This window comes from Mustela lutreola, chromosome 9 (assembly GCF_030435805.1).
Source record: "Mustela lutreola isolate mMusLut2 chromosome 9, mMusLut2.pri, whole genome shotgun sequence".
In the NCBI taxonomy this organism is placed as follows: Eukaryota; Metazoa; Chordata; class Mammalia; order Carnivora; family Mustelidae; genus Mustela; species Mustela lutreola.
In genome coordinates, this window is record NC_081298.1 from 69,413,764 (window position 1) to 69,436,538 (window position 22,775).

The following is a 22,775-nucleotide window of genomic DNA, read 5'->3' on the forward strand; positions in this document are numbered from 1 at the left end:
TTGCCAACTTCTGATCAGATCACCTTTTTCACTTTCGATCAAAATCCTCAATAAATAGACGTTTAAGAAGTCTTAAAAATTTTCTTATGGAACATTTCAGAAGCCCAGTCATATTAGTTAGCTCTTGACATCCTGCTCTCATCTTGGTAAAGCAGCATTTTCATTTTTATTTATGTACCAGAAATGGAGATAGACTTAGAGCAGAACGTCAAGATTTGCCAAACTCAGAAGAATGTGTTTGTTATTTATGTGGCGTCCCAGGTTCCACTTCCTGGTTTCACAGAGCTGACTGATGCATTTTAATGTAAAAAACCATTAAACACAAGATGCTGGCATGTGATTGCTGTGGCCATTTGTTTGCCCGGAGCTCTGGCTGGGGCTGTGTTATCTCTGATCACAGAGATGACTCACTCGGATGGGGTTTTTGTTTCCTGATACACAAAGTTACCAGTCTCCTGGATCCGGCATAGGGTGATTCATTTTAGGAATTTGGGTTGTAAATTTTACTTTCAGGAGCATTTAAAAATTGTACTTTCACATATAACTGGAAAGAACTAAAAAATGTTTGAGAAGGTTGTTGGGGTGGGGAAGGAAAGACACATGCTCAGCATTACAGAAGGACATGCTTTAGAACTTCATCATCCTGTGTTGAGAACATTCACTCTGTGGAAGCTTATTACTAATCAGTCTGTTATGTGTTGCATCCTAGAAACCAGAAATTACTGCATTGAAAGTATCCTTCCGGTTATTTAGAGTCTACATATAATCAGAGTGCTCGTATTACTAATTACATGCAGAGCCCTCATTATATAACAAAGATTGCATTAATGTAGAAGATTTAAATATTGCCATAAAGCCAGTGTCCTTTGTGTATCATTTTTGTTGTTTTGTTTTAAACTCAAAAGGCACAAGGTGTCCATTATACTGTCCTTCCAAGGAAAATGCCTTGGTCAGTAGTTGCTTTCTACCCGAATAAACATTCATAGAGTCCCACCAACAGCACAAGTGCCACGATTGCTTCCTTAGAATGTCAGTAGGCTCTCTTTATTCTTCTATACCCCAGTTCATTTGTGGTATAGAACAGTGTTTCTCAATCTTCAAGAGGTAACCCTATCACTTGGGGAATCTCATAAACTTGGATTCATTAGGTCTGGAGTGGGGCCCAAGGGGTCTGCCTTTCAAACAGACTTCCAGGTAATGCTGATCCTGCTGGTCTGTAGATTATACTCTGAGTACCAGGATTAAATTTGGGATTTTAAACATAATCAGAACCCTCCCCACCCCTCAACTGCACAGAGGATTTTAACAAACTAGGCAGTAGTAGTGTTGGTCATACTTGGTACTTGGTTAGGCCATTCTAGGGGTTTATAAGAAATAGATTTTGACCCAGGAATGCAGAGAACAACAAAAAAGTACTCTGAGCAGAGATGTTGGTAGGAAGCACACCAGCGTTTTTTGAGCTTTGACTATTTGCCTGACACTGAACTGGCCGTCTTGCTTACAACGACTTAGAGAGGAGGTGTTATCACCCCCACTTTCCTGTTGAGGAAATTGAGGTTCAGAGAGCGAGTCAGTTATAGAGCTAGAATATGAACCTGAGAGCATAGGCCTGTCAAGAGTATTGGGGGAACTCTTTCCATTACACCAAAATAACCAGCTTCCTTTTATGCAGCCAAGAGCAGTGGCTACACTGAGTAGGCTGGTGGGCCATGATATTGATGAAGTTTGGAGTAAGAAGGAGCTCATCTCCAGAGTTGGTGGACCCAAGTGCTGTTTTCAGAATGTGGAAGTCATGTCCCCACCAGCAGTGGGATCTGCCCCTGCTTTGCTTTTCTAGTAGTGAGAATGACTTGATTGGAAGCAGCCATTCTCTTGGGCTTGTCTCTGCAGGATCATTGCCTGAGATATCAGGGTTGGTCTGTGACCAGCTATGTAGGAAGCCTGGCTTAACTGAAAACCCTGTGCTACCCTAAAATGTTCACAATCACTCTGGGCAGATGAACCATAAAAGTAGTGAATTTGTAAAACTGTACACGCTTGATTTACATTACTTGGGAGAAAATTATTCATGAAGGAAGTGAAGGATTGATCATAAAACCTGTCATTCCAGGCAATATTTGCGGTGCTAGAGATGGTAAAGATTGGGCTGTTTTGAGTTGGGTTAATAGCTGAAAAGATGGAGGTATGCACAAGTGGGTGGGCGGTGCTTTATTTCTATAACATTGCCAGTGTTAATTTATGTACTTGGAAGAGTCTAATCAGGCTCTTGGATATTCTGAGTTTAGTTAAATAGAAATTTTTCAGCTGGTGAGGGTAGCATGAGGGTTGCTCTGACCGTGCTGAAGTGAATTGCACAACCAGAAGATTAAAAGCCCCAGTGACAGCTTTTTATTTCCCTCTGATCTGTGTATACTTACCTGCCATTTCCTTCCTCTGTGTAAGATGTTTGTGAGTATTGTTTGTCTTTTTGTTCCTCATCCAGCATTTGGGAGTAGAAACTTCTATCTCTATTGATCTACTTTGTTGACTGAAATCTTAGAAGTTCTGATTTGGGTTCTCCAAAGTTAGGCATGTGTGCAGTTGCAGCGTCTTGGAACAGAAATGATAATGTTCATCATAGTGTTTTGTTGACAAGTTTTTTTTTAATCCAGTGTGTGTTATGTACCCAATGCTGTGCTCCATCCAGATTCATGGCCCCTTACCATACCAGTGTGATGCCTTCAGTTTCAGACCGCTTACCCTTCAGTTCAGATACCACCAACCCCAGCTGGCTCCCTGAATATACTTTCCTTGTCTAGGGCTTTCTAGAGACCAGAATATTCCTCTACACGTATCTTTGAATTCCCTTTTACAGTGGAGTTTCAAGTTTGAATTGAAGAACTACAGAAAACTAGATATGCCCCAAACCTGGGCCACAGCGTGGTGTCTTGGATAGAACAAAGGTGCTGGGTTTAAGAGACCCAGTTCTGTCTAAGCTCTGCCACTCACTGACTAGCTGTGATTCTTGGACAAGACTCTCTACCCTCTCGGAACCAGCATGGTACCCACGTATGTAAGGATATCCACGGAGAGAGAAGGCTGTTACTGACAGCAGATCTCAGCATTGAATTACTACCTGTGGGGGAAACCCTTTCACTGCCTTTTAACCATTCTTTTGGGTGGTTTTAAAAGAGTCTCTCAACCCTCATCCCCAGCCCCACCCGTTTGGGGGCTTATTTTCGTTACAAATGACTTTGAGTACATCTTTCCTCAAATCATTCATTGTTCACCTTAGAAAACTTTTCAGTGAGATCTGCTCTTGTTTACTCTGAAAAATGTTGAGGTGCTAGTAACACAATTAAATACGTGGCAGTGGAAATCACCCCTAGGGACCCATCCTGTGGACACTTCTGTCGTTGAGATATTGAAATATTTAGCCAGGAATCAAAAAAAATTTTTTTATACATTTAAAAAACATTTCATGGAACCTTTGGATTGTACCAGTCTTAAAAAGGGAGGAAGGGTAGGAGGTTCAAAAACTCAGTTAGGCCTTTTAACCCTGTGATATTGAGAAATAATATTGGCCCTTGTTTTCTTATCCTTGATAGTTACATAATTCAAGGATTACCACTTTACTCCTTGCCCAGGTTGTGGAGCTGAAGGAACTGGTTTTCCATGGTGTAGAGCTGAGGTTTTTGGGGTAGGCAATAGATGGCTTCTCCCTTTGTTTGTGATTATAATACCAGGAACTCCTCTTCAAGGCTGCATGGCCCATTTCTATCTGCTCTGTCTTCCCAGAATCCTTGTAGATAAGTTAGAGGATCAGCTTTGCCTCACAGAGAGATAAACAGGCAGAGAGAGCGGCTGAGACATTGGTGGGAAGGAAGACATGCCCTCCTCCCTTTCTCTTCACTTGAGCTCTGGCTTGTCTCTCCCTCTGAAAGGCTATATAGCATTTGTTACTTTAACCTCTTATCCTTCCATTCATCACTGCGGGATCATAAATAACTGTAATTTGTAGCTTGGTGCTTATTCTCTCCAAACAAATCTTAGCCTCTTTCCATGCAGAAGCCACTCTGGGTTTTTTGGTTGGTTTTTGTTCTTTGGTCCCCTTCTCTGCCTCACCCAGGTTTGGGCACAGAGAATGAGTTATTAACCTAGAAGTGAAAGTATTTGCAAATTGAGACATTTTGTGTCTTAGCAGATCTGCGGGTCTGTGAAGTAGTACAGCCTCCTGGTCCTACACTAGGAGCCATGTTTCATATCCCACCAGTTACTGGTTAGGTAGAGGAAGCTCATCTGGGTGTTGTGTTTTACTAGCCTTTCAGGAGTCTTGTGTTCCAGTCTGAGCTTTCACATTTACCTTTATTTTGACTTCACCTCACTGACCCTCTGTTTCCTTATCGGTCAGATTTGAGTATTGGATATTGTCTGGGTGCTCTCTGGCTTCAGGGGCCTGTGAGCTGAGTCCTTCCTGGCCCCTGAACCCTTTTGCCCTGACTGCTATCCTGCAAACTGCTCTGGAAGCCCCTCCCACAGCTACCCTGCTGCCGGCGTTAGCACCGAATTAGAGGCCTGGATTGATAAGAATGGAAGAAGGAGGGAAGGATGGAAGCGGGGAAGGGGGCAGATGTCATTTTTCTGCCGAAAGTCCTAGAACTATCTATATACAAGCCTTACAGATTTTTATGGCATGCAAGAGGAGGGCCCCTGGATGCTTCAGGCTGCCACTCTGTATATGGGGCTAATACTGCTTGCTTAAATACTTAAATATTTACATAAATATTTACTTACAAAAAATACTTACTTACATAAAAATACTTACATAAATACTTAAATAGCAGATAAAAGGCCCTTTGATTTAGTTTTTAAGAAAAGTTCTAGAGAGAAGAAGGGGTTGATGATGATAGAAAGAGGGCAGACTTTTTAAACACCTGTTTTGGCTTATCCCAACCAATTAACTGGAAGGAAGGCCCTGAAGCCAGATGTAGGGGAGCAGATTTTAAAAAAAGGCTACTGTGTTGGCCTGCTGATGAAGGCAAATCCCTGGACCCAGGCAATTTACAGCCTCAGGCACATGTGAGCCTAGAACCATGTCAGTGATTTGGGGGAAATGTGGGATGGCGGGTGTTCTGCTGGGAGCTTGCAGAAGGATTTTCGAAAGAGAAGGGACAAGGCCTATTTTACCAGTGACCAAACAATTGTATTGATACTGACTGTTTTAGACTGGGATCATTCAGGGTATTATTTGCAAAAGTTTGTTTGCTGAGGTGGAGAAGGATTCCCTAAGAGTAAGTCATGCCTGAGTCACCTCCCTGTTTTGACGGGATTACCAGGCTGATAGACAAGGACAATGCCGCTTTAGTCGACATTTGAATTACCTACCTAAATGAACCCGGACTAGAGGCATGCTTATCAGGGTTTGTATATAACATAAATATAAGTGGTGATGGAATCAACATTCAAAACAGTCTTTAAGCATGTGAGTGACAAACACAAATTCAGGCCAGTGGGCATTATTTCAGTGTGGCTGGTGAAGGAGGGGTTAAAATGGAGAAAGCAAATACAAATACTAGGAGCTTCCGTTTTATTTGTGATGGGTTCTAAAGCTAGATTCTGGGCAAGTGGTTGATTGTTGTATTATTCTGTATACTCTTTATTATTTGATAGGTCTGACATTGTCCATGATTTTAAAAATAAGATTCAGAATAGCCTTGGAAGCCTGGATGGATGGGCCGAGATGATCAAGGTGTCTTTTAATAGAGATATGTGTCATATTCTGATTTTCTAAAGAAAAGTCAAAATTATGTACATACAGGATGAGAGCTGCCTGGCTCGCTAGCAGTTTTTATGAAGAAAGTCTTGGGAAATGGCATTTCCTGGTGAGTCCTGTGGAAGTAGTGTGACACAGTTGCTGTTTCCAGATAATGAAGACTGTAGACCCCCTGAACTCTGCTGGTCAGATGAAACCTACATCATTGTGCTGCTTCTGTTATTCTGTGCTGGGCTTCCCATTTTAAGAGGGTCACTGATAAACTAATATTTATCCAGAGGAGATAACCAAGATGAGGAGGAAGCTAAACATCTGGAAACAGTTCGACTGGAAAAGACTTAGAGGCAACATGGTAGTAGTCTTTACATTCTTGAGAGGCTGCCATATGGAAGAAGGCACATAATTTCTTTCTTGCACTCCCAAGGGGAAACTGAGAGGTAGATTTCAGATTTAATATAAAGAAGAGTTTTGTGAAAGTTAGCATGCTCCATCAAGGGAATGGATAGATTTCTGTAACACTGAGCTGCCGGTCATTGAAAGTATTCAAGGAAAACTGATCACATGCTGGGCTTTCTGCAGGATGTCTGAGGTTGAGTGAGATAACCAGCAGGGCATCTTTTTGAGATGTCTTATTTTGGAACAGCTGCACAACCTAGATGTAGATTGCAAATGTACAGTGAAGGAAATGACAAGCCTGCCTCCAAAATGATAACATGTTACTTGAACATTTTTATTATGGGCTCCTCTGTCACACAAAGAAAAGAAGTTGGGGTGCCATTCTTAGCAAGGTCCATAGGGTCACAGAGGTCTGCTCCCATATGGTGCCCTCCAGCAGTTAATTCACTTAAGTTTAGCTTCTAAGTAACTTCTATAATTTCGTTCTGGAGAGTTCTGAAAACATTTTTTTGGCCTATGGGATGTTATGTCTGAAAAGCATTCCTTATTAATTTAATTATCTTTTTTGTGGTTGCTATATTTTTCTCCATTCCAGATGTTGGCTGAAACCACATTTGTTTTCCGACGAGTACAAGGAACATCTGAGTCTTTGAGAAAAGTCAGAGAGATGCTTTTCTGAAACGTGATTAAAATAGATAACTCTTTGTTGTCCAAACTTCCTGAAGGCTCTTCTTTGAACAGAGATGCCTATAGAGAGAACACAGGAGCCCCCGAGCCTAGCCCATGACAAGAAGAGACAACTGAGAATAGGTCTTTGCCGGTGCTGTTAATGTAGGACTTGTTTCCCAACCTGGCGCTCAGAAACATCCAGAACTCCACCCCTCCTGTGGTTACTGCTAAATTCTGTGAGCCTGGGAGATTGGGATTAAAGGTTAGGAATGTCCCTATACCTTCCTGATCTCCCAGCTATGGTTGGATAAAGAAGGGAACTGCCGTCCCATCAGTGTGTGGAAACTCTGACCTCTGGTTTTACTAGTGTGACTCTGATACCAGGTCAGGCTTTGGGCAGGATCATCAAGGTGCACATGTTCAGTTCTGCTCAGGGGTTTTCCAGCTGCTCCATTATCCTCTTTGCATTTAAGCCAGACCTGTGCCCACTTCTTCCTTTCATACAGATGTGTAAATGACCCTAGTCATTACCTTCCTTGGGGCTGTTTGTTGTATTAGACATACATTTTGAAATACAGCAATGAAAGTTGGTTTTGGAGTTTGGGGCCTTCCACAGGGGAGACATGGGAAGGTTGTTTCCTAATGCTGTGAAATCAGTTCGGGCAGCTACGTACTCTGTCTCCTTTCTACCATGGCCCTGCCTGCCTGCCTAGTGCTTTACGGGAAGCATTGTGCTCACCGCCTTCTGAATTTCTGACTTCTACCCAAGGGTAGCTAAGATTCAGCATGTGGAATGAAATCATGTTTCCTGCATTGTGTGGCTTTTTTGCAAAGAGAACTGGTATAAAGGATACTCTGTCATCTGTCACTGATTTTTATCTCTTAGTTCCTAGCGAAGAGCCTGGCCAACTTCATCTCTGGTGCCAGATCTCTTTAAGACCATTTTCTAAATATGTTTTTGAGCAAAAGGAATGAGGAATTCACCTCTTACGGAATGCATTGACAAAGCAAGCTAAAAAAACAAAACTTGTATGGACCAGCTTTTCTTCAATGTTATCTGTTACTTCAACAGGCCAATGCAGGTCATGTTAGAACAAGTGATTTGATCTGCAAACAGCTTCATTCTTAGGTGAAATTTTTGACAATGATGATAATCCATGGCCTGTTGCTGCCATCCACTCTAAAAGTTAGAATCCAATTAGTTAATAGATTGATGAAGTAGTTGTTAAACATCCATTGCATACCTAGCTAGTGTTAGGTCTTGGTAAGATGCAAAGTGAAGAAAGAAGGTCTTCATCCTCGGAAGAACTTGCAATCTAGTTAGTAAGATAAAACATACTGAATTTTAGCCGCCGAATTATGTGACACACTCAGGACCAAGGGCCTATAAACAAGGGGAACAGCACCGGGGCTCTTGGAGAAGTTCAGAAAGCTTTCCCAAGTAGCAAGGGGAAAAGAATAAGAGAATTCAGTCTGCTATCTTGAGGACCTTTAGAAATCCCCCATAGTGATTAGCAGCTCAGGCAAGATGAGAGAAAAGTCAGGCTGTCTACTCTGTAGATGGTTGGATCTAACAAGAGAAAGAGAGTTTTATGATTCATAACTTGGAAGTCATCATAAAGAGCTTTGCTTTCACTTGAATCAAGGGTGACCCAGGAAATTTACAAAATACGTGGTTTGCTGCCCAAAAAGAGAAACCAATGATAGAGACTCTACGCTAATTTTAAAAAGGACAGTATTTGCTCCAGGTTATACATTTAAAGCTTATGGAAATAATAAAAGTTATAGGAAAACTATTACAAACATAATAATATTTAAATTTAAAAATATTTTAATGATCTCTTTCCCTAAGGAGATTTTATTCCCTTGGTCTTAATTACTTTAGCAAGAATTGTAGCCAAAGTGCTCAGCAGGCATTTTTAATGCTGAATTGAAGGCTTTGACGGGAGCAAGCCCCAAATGCCAATGGATAGGTAGTCGTCTTATCCTACGTAGTGGGGAACATTTTAAGATAAAAAAATCTATGTCTTTCTCTTCAGGCAGCAAATGCGAATTAGGGAATAGAGTAGGAAGGCAAAGATGAATTATAGTAGGCTTAAAATGAGGACAGGGGGAAATAATGACCCAGCGTGTTTGGAATAGCTTTCCCTGACTGGCACAGCTTTTTTCCTCCCTCTCCTCTGGGCCTTGACCCTTACCGGTCTATTTATAATCTTCTAGTTAAAACAAGCTGCATTAGTCACATCAGCTGCACAAGATGCATTCACCCTCATATCTGTTTGCTTTTTCCTTCATATTTTATTTCCCTCATTCCCCTTGAGCATTGAGAGTCTGGAGGGCCCCTCTTGCCTCCCCTCCACGCGAGCGAGTTACAGGTATTCCCTTCTTCGCCGTTTATTCTTGTTCTCTACTTTCTGTTGCGAGAGCTCTTCATCACCAGCTCAACTGTCCCTTAAATATATTTGCAGGGCCTACTTTGTGTCGTTGTCCCAACCTAATGCCCTTATTTTCATCACTTCCCCTTCACGAGAGAGAATAGAGGCCAAGAGGCCTAGACTCTCCATAGAGGCGCCCACTCTGTGGCTGCGCCTACAAAGATGCAGTAGAAGTGACCTAGTCCCAGAAGCCACCAGATACTTTTCAGTGCTCATCTTTCTTCACCTTTCTCTGAAATTTGACACTCTTAAAGCACACTCCCTTCTTTGTGGCCCTCTTTCCTCTGTGGCTGTCTTTGGCTGTTACCTCTTCCCTCTCTGGTAGGACCCCTTCCTCCTGCTGCCTCCCAGATATTGGTGTGCCTCTTTGCCCTACCCTCTGCTCTCTTCATCTCCACTTTGCAAGCACTCTCTGGGGTTGCTCCTCACATACAGTGATGTCCTAGATCTAGAACTTGTCCAGAACCATAGATTCAGTGTTTTGTTGGCCAGCTCCTTCTGCCTGTCCCATAGACACCTGAAAGTTAGCAATTTCAAAACAAGCTGCCAGGTAATTCCTCCGCACCCTAAGACTTGGACATCCATCTCTTAGGGCCAACCACATCTAACATCACATTCCACCTGGCCAGCTATAATCATAGGACCTCTTGAAACATGTTCGAATCAGGAGTCAAGGTATCACAAGGGTCCTCCTGATGTCATTGACTGTGTTCATGCGTATTCAGTAACAGACAAACATTGGTTTAAAAAGTAAATGACTTTTGATATCCCTCCAGTAAATTTGAAATGATTTGCTTTGCTATTTCTCCAGTAACTGAAATGATTTGCTTTTTCTCTTGTATTGATGATCATCAATTTGAGATAGCAAGTAACAGGTGTTGGTACCTTTCTTTGGCATTGGAAAAGCCAAGGTCCAAAAGGAGTAAGCATCCTGTGTCCACAATAAAAATGTGATTCCTTAAGGAGTCAGTCTGTAAGGATTGATTTGTGTATTCATTTACACAACAGATATTTACTGCAAACCCCGGTTGTATGCAAACACAGTGGCCTACCAGACAGATAAGGTTTTTGGTGTAATGGGATATCCCTTGTGGTATGCTGCTTCTTGCTCCTTGTCTTTGCTCTGATTTTTTCCATCACATTAGTGATAAAAGATAATTATGAGCAAATACTTAACTATGGGCCAGGCACTGTTTTAGGACTTGATACATACTGACTCATTTAATCACCATGACAACACTGTGAGGTCTATAATGTTATACACCCATCCTACAGAGAGGACAGGTTGGGCAGTAGAAAGTTTAGGTACCGTAGGTCATACTCCTGGGAAGTGATAAAGCTGGGATTGGAACCAGGCAGCCTGGCTCTAGGACTTAACCTCTTTGCCACTCCGTGGCTACACTAGTCCTTAACACCACAGTATGGCTTTCTACTCATCTGTTTGTGATGCTCCATGATAAGCTAGTTCTCAGCATGCCAAAATTAACCTACGATTTTAAAGAACACACATTTGGGGGCGCCTGGGTGGCTCAGTGGATTAAAGCCTCTGCCTTCAGCTCAGGTCATGATCTCAGGGTCAGGGATCGAGCCCCACCTCAGGCTCTCTGCTCCACGGGGAGCCTGCTTCCTTCCCTCTCTCTGCCTGTCTCTTGTGATCTCTGTTTGACAAATAAACAAATAAAATCTTAAAAAAAACAAACAAACACACATTTGGACTTTACCGTGCTTTCTTGAGCTTTCCTCCCTCCACCTGCCTTGGGCATTGCCTTGCAGTAGTCACATTTTCTAATCTGAAATCAGTAGCAAAGGAAGAAAAAGCTCACAGGTAAGCCCAAGTGGTTGTGACAGGTTGCTGAATAAAACTGGCTCAGCTGAAGTTCTGAGATTCTTGAGAAATACTGAGAATTTCTTACAAAAGAAATTTTCCTTTTGACAGGAAATCATGGGTCATTGCACAGTTGCTAGTGTCTTAGCAAAGAGAAGATGTGTCTTGAGGCCCAAGGAGCATAAAGTCTTAATGAGATTATTTGTGGGCTTCTCCTTCTGCATCACTTTTAAAGTATTAGAGAGTATATATATATATATATATATATAAATTTTTTTTTAAGATTTTATTTATTTATTTGACAGAGATCACAAGTAGGCAGAGAGGCAGGCAGAGAGAGAGGAGGAAGCAGGCTTGGAGCAGAGAGCCCGATGCGGGGCTTGAGCCCAGGACCCTGGGTTCATGACCTGAGCCGAAGGCAGAGGCTTTAACCCACAGAGCCACCCAGGCGCCTCTAGAGAGTATATTTTTCATCTGTCTCTACCATCTTACGTTTCCACGGGCAAAACTTCACAGAACTTCTCAAACCTTCAGAGTTGTTGAAAGAAAAAGAAAAAAATGACAACAGATATTTATGAAAGACTTTGACACACAGTAGCTTACTTGATCACCCTCTTTTTATCCTCTTAGAAAGAAGACAGAATCCAAGACTGTCAGTTCATGTTGAAATTTTTTTAACTTGTCAATGTTTTCTTCTGTGATAATCCTAAACTTCTCTGGAAAAAACGGCCAGTCTGAATCAGTGAAGTGTTCTGATGATGGCCTATTATGAAATGAAAGTTTCGTTACTCCAAACTGCATATAGTAACTTTGGGGCACTGTTCTGATGAGGGATACCAGTCTCATCTGGTTACTATATAGTAGTTGATAACCCACCACACAAGGCCACTGAGGTGGGTTGAAATCTGCTGCCCCCCGCCTTATTTTTGCTTTCTTCGCCCACACAGTCCCACCTCCCTCCTTCATTAACCAAAGACTCTAGCCAAAACGCTCTAGGAGGCACACTGAGAGCTAGATGTGCCCCCTGGGTTGCTTTTTTTTTCTTTTGTAGCAGAGAATTCTTGGCCTGGGATGTTCTTGTCCTGGCCACCAGTCCCCAAGAGATGGCCACATGTCTCCTAACTTTAAATGAAAGCTCTCAGTCCCAGAGGTAAACTTTGGCTTGGCCTCAGTCAAAATAATCACAGAACCAAAACGAGGCGGGCCCACGTGAATGAGATTTTTCTCTTCCCTATAATGTCCAGAGCATTAACAAAAATATATGTTTGTGTGAAGGCTGTTGTGTAAATAAGCATCTCCTATTGATTATTGCAATCGTACAGGAAAAGGCCATCTGTTTGGGTAGAAACTATGGAAATATATCTAGGCAGTCAAGGAAAAGCTGAATTGTTTCAGAAGGATGTGTCACACAGACAAGAAAATAATTTACAAAGCAGTGGGTTGAAAATATTTTCGAACGCTAAACAAGTTAGTCCCTTAAGGCTGTCCTTTTGGGTGATGCGTAAGTAATGTGGGTTTGTTTTTTGCTTGACTGTTTATTCTCACCCCCCCCCCCCGAAGAATCTTTATCCTGTAAAGCCAGAATTTAAGGCTCAGCATCTTTTCAGCTGGGATGAAATGAAAAGTGAAATTCATTTAATACTAATTATAACCTGCATAAGTCTAGTGAAGAGAAACTTCAGAAATGTAATTCTTGTTTTCTAGCTGAGCTTCAGTGCTATACAATTAGTATAATTCAATCACTTCTTGCCCACTTTTCTTTTTTCTGCATGATTTAAGACATCAGAATTTAATTCATGGCCAGAATAAAAACTGGACTTAGGGAAAACTTGAAAAGGCTAGAGGGGGATTTGCCTCCTGCTGCATGGTTGAACACGTCCCAAAAGGAGCAGCTTTCGAATGCTGTGTTCTGATAGAATTCCCTGTTGAACAGTGGCCAACAGAGAGGTGTCCTCTACACCGTCCCCTTGTCTGCGCTCTGTGAACTGTCACAAGTGCCCTGAATACAACTGGGCCTCCGCAGAATTGCTTCACAGCCTAACAGAAGGGCAGCAGTGTCACAAGGCAAGCTGTGCTCTGGGATTATAAGCCCGAGGCTGTGGGTCTTGGAACACACCAGCCACCCTGCCTCAACTCTGGGTAAATATTCCCAGTTCTAAGTACGTTGGGGAATTCAAAGCCCTGCTTTTCCGGAGTCCTTCCACAACCACAGTCCATGACATGTTATGAGGTCTGGGTGGAATGGCCATATGTGGAGGGCAAGTAAGGGAATGCTTTCTACTGCTAATTCATCTGAACTCCCTGGCAGCCCCTTTGCTCTTAGGAATGCAGCCACTCACAGGGTCAGATTCTAACCCCACTGTAGTCATACATTCGGACCAGCTTTACTCCTAGGGTAGTTGAAACCTATCTGCAATGATTTCAGAAGTCCTACACAGTGCCTTCTAGCCACCCAGTTTTCTCACATGCCTTCTCCAGTTTGAGCTGAACTTGGAAGTTTCACAGGTAGATTTTCATTATTTAAGTGTATGGTTTTGATCCCTTCTAAAATGGAAATCCCACTGTGAGGCATATTACTTTTAAGTGATTTTCAGTCAGTTTTACCACAGTATGATTTAGTTTAAGATTCTTGGGTTTTGACGGGAAGAGAAATGGAAGGCTTGGGTTGAGTGAAGTGTTAAGGGATAAGGCTGGTGGGGAGAGAGGATGCAGAGCTTGGAACATAGGCAGAAAGTAAGTTGCCACCCTCAGACATGTGGCCAGGGTGAGGACTGCAGTGACTTCTTCCCGACCAGGATTTTATTCCTGTGCGTTCAGTGAAAGGGGACATCTTATTATATTTACCTCTCCCTTCTGGCAGGGAAAGACTGAGAGGTTTTCTTGTTTTGTTTTGTTTTTTTACAGCTTTGACTCTTCTTTATCCCTTCTAGATGTGGTTCCATTTCCTTTCCAAGATGAAAGCTTGTCTTTGTCCCTTCCCAGAATAGTTCCAGGCAGCAGAACACAGTGAATCCTTCCAGATAAAAGACCCTGCTGATAAAATGGCAGATTGTTATCAGAGAAGTGAAGTGAGGGGAGTCAGGGCCCTACCATTAATTACCTAGTTACAGCTCTGTTTATATCCTGTTCATTCGGGGGCATGTTTTCCTTGGACAGTTTCTTGTCTGTGTTCTGAACTGCAGTCTGATGGTTGCAAAAATCCCAAAGGTCAGGGAATAGTGGGTTCCTTATTTTCCGAAAGGCTTAATGGCAGGGAGGAGAATATCAGAGTTTCTGTCTTCCATCTGGAAGGAAATAGATAAATGCGTGGATTTGGTGGTTCATTCTTCACCTCAAGCAGGCAAACCCTGGTGTGTTGAATGAAGTCTGACTTTGAATACTTAGCCAAGAAGTTACCTGGAAACAGAATGACATTTACCTCTGTGGAGCCATGAGTATCAGCCAGTGAATGACAGAGTATCTAGACATTGAGGCCAGAGTCTAAAATGTCCTAAAACTGGTGCTTGGAAGACACACTTAATGCCACTGAACTGTACACTTAAGATTGTGTAAGTTTTATGCTATTTTTATTTTATCACAATAAAAATAAATTAATTAATGATTATATAATGCTTGCTTCCTGGCAGCTCCATTACTTTAAATACCAAAGGGTCAGGCTGCATGGTCTGCTTTATTTTGAATGGAATTGTTGTTGCATGTAAGGCATTACTGGCCCTTCTAAGAGCCATCAGGCTGTGAGCCCCGAACACCTCAACAAACACAAGATAAAGAAACTGTTTGGCCGCCATCATATGGACGTACTGGGAAATCTGGGGACTGCAAGAGCCCTTTCTTGAAAATGATGGATTCTAAACCACGACAGCCACTCTCCTTCCACAGATGTAAAAAAGGAGGGGAATAAGGTCTCTCGAAGGCTAGAATAGTAGCATCTCTTGCTCTGGTGCTCAAAGAGTGGCTCTGAAATGCTCCAGGACCAGAGGGAGGATTAGGTAAATTAACCTCCTCTTGGTATCTAGCAGCCATTAAGTGGTCAAGCACATGTTTCTTCACCAAATTAAACTCACATCTAACCTTGTGCTTTCCTGTTAGGTTCTGTCCTCAGCCCAACCCATTTTTGTTGGAAGGCTCTTGACCTGTGACTTAGCCAATTCTTTCAGCTTTCCTGGTGATGGGGTTCTTTTTGAGGACTGCACTGTTGCCTTTTTTTTTTTTTTCAATTAGACCAAGAAACTTCTTAAGCCCTGCAAACATGTTCCCTGGCTAACTAGCTGCAGTGTGAATTTCAGGGTAGAAAAAAAGAAAGAAATAGGAATATAACCCTATTCTAAATCTGAAACTTTTTTTCTTGTTAACCCAGAAGTCCTAAACTCAGAACCCTGACTAAAAGATGCTTCTTTTTTCCGTGTGCAAGTGGTGCTTATGCACTTGGCCTGACATTCTTTGAAGAAGTTGTGAGATAGTCATCAAGGTTTCAGCAGTACTTTTCTCAGATTTAGTATTTTCCGTAGAGAAGGCAAGAAAATATAGGAATCCAAGAGGACGTTAAAGTAAGTTTAAATTTTCTATAAATTTATAGAAATTAAATTTATAGAAAATTTAAACTCAAATAAAAGCTCATTTTGAGTGAAAGCAGCCAAAATAAGCCCTGACCAGTTCTTATAGGTAAGAAAAATTGGAATTTTTTAAAAAAGTATTCTTTTAGGATGTGAAAGATTTTGCCAGAAATAGCATGGGTGGTCAAAACAGTCTGGTATGAAAGACACATCTTTAAAAATCTCCACTTTCAAAAATAAATTTTCTTTGCTTTCTTCTTAACTAGTGGTTTTGTCAGAATAATCATTTAAATAATAAGTGAGATGCTTTGAAGTATCTAAGGGAGTGGAGAACTTTTCTGTGCCTTGTACGAACTGGTGATACAGATTATAAACTAAACGATGGCAAATTCCACCAGTTTACCCAGGATCCAAATACAGCAAATGTCGCCAAAGCCATAGAAATCTAATGAAATCATGATGATGAATGGAAGTGATCCAGATTGTTTAATTTTCCTTTGAAATGTACTTATTAGATCTTAGCACCCAAAAGTTAAACAGTATTGAATTTCACACATAGCACTGTATTTTAATCTTAGGTTGAAGGTTATATCCTTGGCATGATTGAAGAATGACTCATAATTTGCACTGACTTTTTTTCTTTTTCTTTCTTTTTTTGGCGGGGGGCTTTTGTTTTTGATAGGCAAGGAGGGAAGCTGAGAAGTAAGATGAGACTGAGGCTAAATTCATTAAATTCAAATGGAGATAAATAAATGTCAATAATTTTCTTGTTTCTTTTTATAACCAGGTATATACCTTCTGTAAAGATTCCTTGGAATGCTGCTTTTGCTTAAAATGCAATATAAAATATCTCTTGCCACTAAAGTTAGCAGTGGGAATTAGTGATTTTTATTTTTTTTCCAGAAAATGTATCAAACTGTGTCATAGCCCAAACCTTCAGTCCCATGTACTTGTTGGAGGATGTGGCCAGAATTCTTTATTGACATGTTCCCCATCTTAAAATACAATCACCATGAAATTAATGTATTAGGCCTCAGTCACAATCCAGGGAAGGACTTAAAGGTAATGTGATTCTCCTTATAATTAGTAACCTAATTAAATGCTGAAGGGCTTCAGTCGTAAAGTAGTGTACCTTGCTTCCAAACAAAGATAACACCACCCCTGAAATTGTATAGTTGTAACGCTAATATATTTTTAATTAGTGGTAGGGTGTGTGTGTGTGTGTGTGTGTGTGTGTCTGTGTGTCTGTGTGATCAGTTTTGTTTCATTTTTAAACTCTGCACAGTGGTCTCCATTGTGAATTCATTTGGACTATATTAAACAACAGTGTACTAACTTGGCTTCTGTTTTCTCAGTATTTGGCATGATTCAAACTGGGATAAGTTGAAATTTGCCTTTTTGCTATGGAATAAGCAAAAATAAAAGATATTAGGAAGCAGTTTAATCTACTCAAGATGGGGGAAAAATCTGTTTAACCTTAATAACCACATGGAAAATCCTACTGCTAAATGCAGATGTGTTTATTAAAGCTGGCCCAACAAATCTGGCGTTGCTCAGTTGAATGGTTTGAGTTGTCAAGTGTGCGTAAGTGTAACGAAATTGAACTTCTTTTAACATATGTTACTGCTGTTCAGTCCTATGGTGGTACAAAGCCTCATAGTTGAGGCACACTGGTTTTTGCAACTAGCACAGGCAATCGAGGCAGACAGACCTGACTTTGAATCTCAGCTTGTTCATTCACTCCTGTTTTGAGCTTGGGCAAGTCACTTAATCTCCCTAAGCCTGTCCTAGAACAGCATGTTGATTTGGAACATTGTCCCGGGGGGGGGGGGGGGGACACCAGTTTTTGTGTTTTGGCTCTTACATGATTAATCGTTAGGATTCCAGTGTTTATTGATTTGATTCTTTAAGAGAGCACAAGGAAAAGTTAATTCTAGTCATAAAAGTTCAAAGGAAATAGCTGTGCCTGTTTGATCTGAGGAAGGGAAGACTTGGGATGTTGTGTGGGTGGGGCTGGAGGCAGAGAAGGGGAAACCAGATGGGCTGTCCATAGCATAGCAACTTTTCTAAAGTATGTGAAAGGTTATTCTTTAAACCCAGCCTTATGTAGGTATAATTGGTATAAAATAAAGTGCACGTTTAATGTGTACTATTTGGTAAGTTTATACACCCATAAAACCATCGCCCCTTCAAGATAGTGAAACATACCCATCACCTATAAAAGTTGCCTTGTGCCTCTTTGTGATCTCCAGCCACCCTGCTCCCATTACCTGGCAACAGCTATTCCGTGTTCTGGAACCATAAATTAATTTGTGTTTATGTCGTTTCCATTCATATAAATGGAATCCCCCATTATGCCTTCTATTGTGTCTGCCTTTATCACTCAGCGGTGTTAATTTTGAGAGTCATCCGTGTTATTATGTGTTTCTGCTCCCTCTTATCACTGAATATATTTTATTGCACAGATGTATCACAAGTTTTTTATAGGCTCACCTCTTGCTGGACATTTGTGCTATGTCTAGTTTTGATTATTTCAAATAAAGGTGCTAGGAATAGTCCTGTACAAGTCTTTGCACTGACATATGTTTTCATTTCTCTAGCATAAACACCTAGGAGTGGAATGAGTGGGGTGTGTGGATGGCGTATGTTTCACTTTTGATGTCAAATGTTTTCCAAGGTGATTGTACCCTTTTACATTCCCACCAGCAAAGGATGAGAGTTGCAGTTGTTCCATATCCCAGGCAACTCTTGGTATGCTCAGCCTTTAACATTTTAGTCTTTCTAGTGAGTGTGTAGTAGTATCTCATTGTGGTTTTAACTTGAACTTCCCTAATGACCAAGGATGCTGAGCATCTTTACATGTGTTTATTTGCCATCCATGTATTGTCTTTGTTGGCATGTGAGTTCAGAATTTGACCCAGATTCCTATTTGCCTGGCATATAGAATCAGCAAAAAGAAATTAAGTTGAAGCAGGAAAAAGTATAATTATACTTAAGTACTTTCTGGCTGTGACACTAACATGGGCATTGGGGCAACCATAGGAGGATGCAAAACTTTCCCTGAAGGTATTTAAAAATACAGCTGTATTTAAAAATACGGCTGTTTGGATGCTGTAGGCTTGCTGATGTGTGACTCAGTTTACCTAATTGTGGTCTTCATTTGAGGAAAGAATCTTCCATGGGGTGGGTCTGTTGCTAACATCTCAGTATTCCTTGCTTTTTTCTGCTCTTTTTTCAGGCCAAAAATATGCAATTTCTTGGAATTTTTCAAAACTTTCCATGTACTTCATGGTTTTTTAAAAATCCATTCTCTCTGATTTTTAGCTCGAAATGATGCTGCAAAACAGAGGAAGGTCATTTAGGGGCATTAATTAGCTTTAGCAAAAACAAATTACAATCTCTGGAGAGTAATTAAATCCAAAGAAATGCTCAAATTTCCCTCATCCAACTCTAGCACAAATCATTGTTTTAGCTGATAGTATTGGGAAGATTCATTTAACTCTTTGTAGAGGCAAAATAATTAGCTAGGTTCTAGAGAAGAGGTTCTACATGATTAAAGGAGTTGAGTGGTTTTAGTCTGCGGAAGGGAAGAGCAAGGGGTGATTTAATGACAGGATTCCAATACAACTAATGAAGGGTTTTCCTGTGTGTCGAAGACACTGGTCATTTGTTCTCCAACTCCAGAGAGATTCAAACTAGAGAAAATTGGCTCCAAGTATAGAAAGATTGAGTGTGGGTAGTATTAGACATACACCTTTTATTATTGGCATCAGTATTATTGTGAGGTTAAGCAATGGAGCAAGTCAAGAGAGGTCATAAAGATATTTTAAAACAAAAATATAGCTCTCTGCCTGGGATGTTGAAATGTCCATTGAATTACAGGATTTGGCTATTGAAGGGGACCTTAGAGGTCCCTTACTCTAATCTCCTTTTGCAAGTGAGGCTGTGAAAAGACATTTTGTAATTTGCCTGTGGCCACATTGCTAGATGCTAATATTTTACTCTAAGGATGTTTTTAAAAGTAGCCTCTCTCCAGAGACACCAAGGGGCCCATGTGAGAGTTTCTACTTCACAGCAGCTTTCACGCCACCAAAATAGTCACTTAGAGCTGATGATCACGTATATTATTTTTTTCCAAGCCAAAGTACTGACCTGTATGTGTCGCTTCTTATCATTAAAAATGTTAACGATTTCTCTTCTTTGACATTCAGAACTTGTCTCTATATGAATGCTGTACCTTCAGTGACTATAGTTGATTTGACCAGAGGTAATCAGTGTCCATCGAGGTCAGCAGAGGACACTGCCACAACCTTGGGGTGCCTGTCGCAGCTTGATATGGGGTTCTTCATTAACTTCTGGTTGATGGCTGTGCTACAAGGACCATAATTTGGTGGATGACTTTGGGTCAGTTATTATGTCCTCCTGGTGACTAATTTGCCTTTCTTAAAGATAATATAGGGGCACCTGGGTGGCTCAGTCAGTTAAGCATCTGCCTTATGTTTCACATCATGATCCCACAGTCCTGCGATCGAGCCCCGTATGAGGCTCCTTGCTGCTTCTCCCTCTCCCTCTGCCTGCCGCTCTCCCTGCTTGTGCTCGCTTGCTCTCTCTCTCTGTCAAATAAATAAAAATCTTTTTTTAAAAAAGATCATATATTATAAAGCTTTAGGTTTTGTTTTGAAAAACACTAGTTAGAGCAGTAGGAAACATTCCTAGGCCGCCAATTCATTATGTACAGGGTCTGCAAATATGAGTTCCAGCTATTGGAATTAGTGGGATAAATTGCTTACAAAGGATTACACATGCTTTACCATAACTGAAAGAAATTGGCACAATGCAATTTATTTGATTGTGGTTACATTTCATTGGGTAACTCATCATTCTGTACATGTTCCCACTTAGGCCATCTAGAGCAAAACCTACATATGTTTATACAGTATTATATAGTTATTTTAAAGGGTTTATATGAGTACTAAAAATGTGATAAAATATTCAAAAATACCTAGCATCTTGCCCGACATCTAGCAGACACACAAGTTAATAAAACTGTACACATTTAAAAGTGTTTCTTTAGAAATTATCATCAGTGTTTGCTGAGCCCTTACTTGACTCACAGGATGTTTAGATTTTATGAGATTTTAATATCTTTTCAGATATAGTCACCTGAAAAGTCAGGTTCTGTTGGTTTGAGAAAGATTCACTCGGCACCTATAATTTGCTCCGCCAGTCTTGGGCCAGATTGAGGATGCTTGGAATGCCAGAATGAGAAACTTGTATTTAATGTGGCGATAGAGAGCTATCACGGGTTCTGAAACTTTGGAAAGCTAAAAACAAACTTTTTCAACCAGACCATGAACATTCCTTTCTGAACCTTCCCCCTAAGTATGTATATTAGATTTAAAAGAAGGTAAATTCTTTTGTGTAGTCCATTGAGTTGCCCACCCAGTCCTGTGTTTGGGAACTGGAAACCACTCATGGTAAATATGGAACCACACGCTGTAAAGTTTAATGGAGTGACTTACAACTAGAATGGGATTTGCTTCAAGAAATTGGCCTTTGAGTAGTGACTATTATCCCACAGAGACCCTGTGTGTTCAGGACTGTTTTCTGTGAGCCACTTACTATCTACAAGAAAAGAAGCAAGACGAGCTGGAGCCAGGTATTACATTCAACCCCTTTAGAAATCACTGGCTGCCTGAATGGGCTCATCTCTCAGCTTTTTGTAGAACCAGAGTAGAAACAATGTGAGGACTTTTGCTATTCAAAGGAATGTGCAGCTCTTTCCCTCTGTCTGCATGAACTGCCGCCCTCAGCTCCTGCCCCGCACACAGCTTATCATACCCGGGAGCCCTGAGGGTATATCCAGACAGATTTTCCAGCTGTCCACGGGGAGACCAGTAGACCAGTGTGCGGCTTACTGATTCAGAGTCCAAGGGAACCCTCACACATGCCCAGGGAGGGAAGACTATGCCAAGATTTCAAACTAAATCTACTGATTATTTGCTTTGTTAGGGAAGTTTTATACTGTTTGTGTTAAATATCTATATTTTTCCCCTTTATAATATTCCATTTTATTTGGGGGAAAGACTGAAAATAATGATTCCGTTTTAATCTCTAGGGCTTCCAAAGTCTTTGTATTTATGTTGCTATAAAGTCTTTTTCATGTTTTTCCCAGAGTCAGGAAAGAATCATTGTTAAGTAAAGGTACACCACATCTCATTGCTCTAGAGAGTAAAACCCCTTCTTTCCAACTGTCTAGACCATTTGGTTGGAATCTGAAAAATTCCGTTTCCAGTTGAATTCATCAAGGCAAAAAATAATGAAAGAATAAAATGAAATTTCAGATGAAATAAGAATTTTCATATTTTGTCTATATATTTTGATATCAACAAGTAACCAGGGATTTGCATTCAGCAATCAGGCACCCTTTCATTTATTTAAGTCACATTTGTAGTTCCAAATAATTAAGGAGCACCATTCAAGCAGCTCTTTGAAGTAAGCACCACACTAGACACCTTTCTCTGTCCTTGTTGGAAAATTCCCTCGCTCTATTTCCTAGCACCAAAAGGAATGGTGCGGATGCAAGTAGCTATTGTCATTGCACCCATGCCCCCGTGTTTTTGCCACATACATGGCCCAGTGCGGTGCCCAGCTCTTGCAGGGCCTGGACAGGTGTCACTGTGATAGAGGTTAATTCCCAGCTCCTGGCAGCTGCCATTTTCACCACTCAGGGGTTAACAGCGTGTCACTGATCAGCCTGCGCAGAACTTTGGTAACTTGGAGGCCGAATGAAGGTGATCTTCAGAGAACATGTCTCCCATGGCTGAGCTCTGTGGTTGAGCTGTCCCAGGTGGTTACACACTACCGTTTTCAGATGTTCTCTTGTGGTTCATTATTGTCAGCATTTCTTCATAAAAACATTTTCTTTTTTTTTCAAAAAGGTTCTACCATGTTGTTTGGAGTCAGTTTGCAAAGAGCAGTTACTGCTTTGAGCTGCCCAGCAGATAAACATTTAAACTAAGCGTTCTGCCTGCAGATATATATATATTTTGTAAAGGAAAGCTGGCAATGTGCAATTTCTAGTTTAGCTACTGTCTAGGCTCTTATTTCTCTCTCACTGCCCAAACCAAGGATTTTAAAAAATC

At 41.0% G+C, this 22,775-nt stretch overlaps 1 protein-coding gene across 8 annotated transcripts in view; it reads left to right on the top strand.

The window, feature by feature from the left end:
• Positions 1-22,775, top strand: part of THADA (THADA armadillo repeat containing) — a 329,451-nt gene that overhangs the window by 141,620 nt on the left and 165,056 nt on the right. The window lies entirely within an intron of this gene.